At 33.1% G+C, this 3,891-nt stretch overlaps 1 long non-coding RNA gene across 1 annotated transcript in view; it reads right to left on the bottom strand.

Moving 5' to 3' along the window:
• Positions 1-2,880: 2,880 nt before the first annotated feature.
• The window catches only part of LOC127143099 (uncharacterized), a 3,984-nt gene continuing 2,973 nt past the window's right edge, over positions 2,881-3,891 (bottom strand). Inside the window, exon 3 of the long non-coding RNA XR_007814291.1 lies at positions 2,881-3,195. This is a non-coding gene — a long non-coding RNA (uncharacterized LOC127143099). The remainder of the gene's footprint in view (positions 3,196-3,891) is intronic.

The following is a 3,891-nucleotide window of genomic DNA, read 5'->3' as shown; positions in this document are numbered from 1 at the left end:
TACCTTTTCATTTCGGTCGTTTATATCGCATGGGTAAGAGTGTGTTGGCGTTTCTGTGACTGCGGCGTCCTGGACATGAGTTGTGGGCACCTAACGTGGATGGATAATCTGTGTAAATCCCTGTTTGTTTTCACTTTACCCACACTTTGTCTCTGTGACATTGTATTTTACATCCTGGCCATTCTAACCCAGTTTACGGTGGTTTATCATGTATCATTTTGCATCTCTACCTGACTGTTTTACGCCTGGGTGTTAGCATTAGCATTAGTGTCGAGCGTTAGCATTAGCCCTATGTTTAATGTTTAAAGTGTGTTTGTGTTGCTGTAACTAAAGGAACATGAGTTCTGGAGGGTGGTAACTGCTTCTTTGTAACTTTGTGCTCAATCTGGGTCATTTTAAATTAGTTTATTGGCAAATTAACATGTCAGTGTGATCATTTTGTGTCTATTTGTGATGGTCTTGCATCGTTTTACATCTACTTATGGTCAGCTTCTTTGTGTTTGTTTTGCATCATATTGTGTCTTTGTAGTTTTGTGTCTATTCCAGGTCATTGAACGTTTCTTTATGGTCATTTTGTGCTTCAGTGTGGTAGTTAAGCATCTAATTGTGATCATTTTGTGACTCAGTGTTTTGCCTTAGTGGTAGTAATCTGACCATAGCCACTGATCCCCTGTTGTGTTGATTAGAAATTTGTTTGTGGTGACTTGAGACTTTATTGAGCCCAGTTTTGTGTTAAATATAAGCTTGAAAACTAGATTTTAACACTGCTCCTCCACAAGTTTTAAGTCTAAAGATTAGGTGACAATGTATGAGCTGAGACAACTGTTAGAAATTGTTATAAAAACTTTAAAAATTGCTTTTCTCTCTCAGATCAATAAAGTCATATTCTACTAACTTAATTCATTCATTCACCTCAGAACAATAAGTATGGCTCAAGGTTCTAGTGTTTAGTTTTCAGTGTTGTATTCTTCAACACCATTCAAGTTTTGGAGGTGAACTATTCTTTATTAATTGGGTTACTTGTTTTTTGTTGAACTTGTGTTTTCCAGCTTTACTGGTTCAGCTGCTGCAGCCTGGATAGAAACACCAGCTCTCACCTGATAAACCAAACAGGTATGTGTCCTAAAGATTTGCCCAGTCTGAAAAAAACCTGTTGATGAGCTGAATTATTAATGTTAGTAAAAGTGTTATTGTTCAAATCCCTGGTATTTAATTAGTTTAATAGATAATAACTGATTAATCGTGTATATAAATTGTCAGAAAATGGTACTAGTTATAATAATTTTGCAAAATAGTTGTCAGTTAATTTTCTGCCTGTGGACTGAAGTATAATTAAAAATACCACAAGTTAAAACCCTGATTTCAAGAATGTAGTCAAGTGAAAGTTTTTATTAGGCAGTTTACATTAATATATATGATTCCTCCAGTAATTAGTTGACAATTAATATAGAAATTTAAGATTTAAGATAATCATTCTCTGAGACACTTTAACGTTGAATATTTATGTGTGTTTTGGGGTTAAACTGTTGATATGGAATAGGTCATAGTGTATTGATCATTTCTTTTTGTATATTTCTCTCTTCATTTCCTCCAGGTGTCGCCATGTATTCCACAATCACAGAGAATTTTCGTGCAGTGAAGACATTCTTTCAGACCTGGACTGAGGCCTCCAGGTAATTGAATTATATATATGTGTGTATATATATATATATATATATATATATATATATATATATACACACACACACACACACACACACACTATCTGAATACTTTGATTTGTCACAAAAAGACTGAACTCATTATTAAAGTTTGTTTGCATAGTTCATGAATGTACAGTTCAAAGAAAATGAAGGTCTCTCCCACCTCCTAGACTCTTCCTCTTCTTATTCTCATGCTTTGTCTTTCTGTCACTTCCTTGTCCTCTCACACACACACACACTCTCTCCCTCCCCCTTTCTCCCTGTCTATCCCTCTACTTCCATCTTTGTCACTATTACAGTAAATCATAAAAATGTGAAGAACTTATTCAGTTCAGTGTCACACTATTACTGTCATTTTGCTTCACTTTTCACTGCTGTTGTGTGAATATCAGGAGCTGGTGGAGTCAGAACAGCTTCTTCTGTCTTTGTGTTGTAAGCAAAGTTAACTGTTGGATTAGTTCTGATTAGTCCACTCTCTGGTTTCTTTGTAGATTTAGTGTCTTTTACTTCTCTATCTTTTGAAGTTCAATACCCAGAAACTCTCCATGCTTTTATTTTAATGTGTTAAGTCACACCTTTATATTAACGTGTTTTTCTCCACAGGATTCAAACTTGAACCATTAAACCACACACAGAAGAGACAGATGTGAGGACATTTCCAGAAGGTCAGTGTTAGTTCCTTCTTGTCACTCTGACACAAACCTCTTGTCTGGAATAAATAGCAACAAATTAAAACTGCGTAGCTTATTAGTTTTAATTAATATTCATCAGTTTTTCAACAATGTAGCTGCAAATAATTTAACAAGAAGTCTAACAATCTATAACACCTTAGTTTAGAACAGACTAGAAACCCTTTAAATAAACAGGTTAAAAAAATGAGTATAAAACCTTAAATGTGTAAAAATAAATATAAGAACACTTCTTAAACCTTAAAGGAATAGGTCTAAAAAGTAAGGATAAAACATTTTAAAAACAATTTAGATAAACTTAAAACCTTAGAATATTAAACCTTTTTATAACATATATAAAAACTTTAAAAGTAGGTTTAATAATTAAGCATGAAACCTGTACAAAATGATGATGAATGATTTTGTTGTTTTTAGAACCTTAAAAAATGTTTAAGTATCAAAACCTTAAACATGACATTTCCCTTAACATAAAATGCAAGTCAAAAGTGTAGAAGACAGTTTTAATCATTTTATTCCAGACAACATATAACCACAAGGAAACACTTGTTAGAGTTGGTTATGAGCACATTTTCCAAACATGTCTACTAAGCATCTTTGTGATGCAATTATTAAGTAATTGTATTATAAGTTCTCACACGTGTGTAATAAAGACATATTAGGCTTTGGAAAATGTCCTCAAGTACATTAATCCTAACCAGCACTAACAAAGGTTAGACAGTGGAGAACTTTTATCTAAGTAACAGCTTGTAACACTTGTTTTCTTTCATCCACTGCAGGTCTTCGGCTGCTGTCGTCTCCTCCTCCTGCAGAGACAAGAACACGTCTTAATCACAGAAACTGATCAGTAAATCTAAATATTTTTTGATATTTTTATGCCTTACTATATTTTTCACATATCTGACACCATGATATCATTTAAAGGAGCCATCTTATGTTGTTTTCCCACAGACACTTCTACAATGTTTTTGTGGATTAGATTAGATTTTCATTTTGCTATTTCAAAGAGTGCAATATCTGTACCCAAAGCCAATCTATTACTGTGTACATACTCATGTTTATAAAATGCCCTTTTCCGTTTTTACTGTTCCAACACTGAATTTCCCCACTGTGGGACTGATAACGGATTATCTTAAATAAATACTTCTGAACACTGAATATTTTTGCCTGTCTGAATATTTTTAGCCTCAATTATACATTTATACATACATAATGGCAATCTACAAATAGAGAATACTTAATTACAAGAAATTACAAGATCTCTTTTAATGTTGTAATATACTATGACTTTTTTTGACAGTTTTTGACCGTTATTGATGCCATACTATACTATGACTTTTTTAGGTGAATTTTGATGCCATACTATACTATGACTTTTTTGGTGATTTTTGATGCCATACTATACTATGACTTTTTTAGGGTGATTTTTGATGCCATACTATACTATAACTTTTTTTGACCGTTTTTGATGCCATACTATACTATGACTTTTTAGGTGATTT

This window comes from Lates calcarifer, linkage group LG12, assembly GCF_001640805.2.
Source record: "Lates calcarifer isolate ASB-BC8 linkage group LG12, TLL_Latcal_v3, whole genome shotgun sequence".
Lineage (NCBI taxonomy): Eukaryota > Metazoa > Chordata > Actinopteri > Centropomidae > Lates > Lates calcarifer.
Note: the sequence above shows the minus strand (reverse complement) of the source record. Positions and strands in the feature narration are given on the sequence as shown.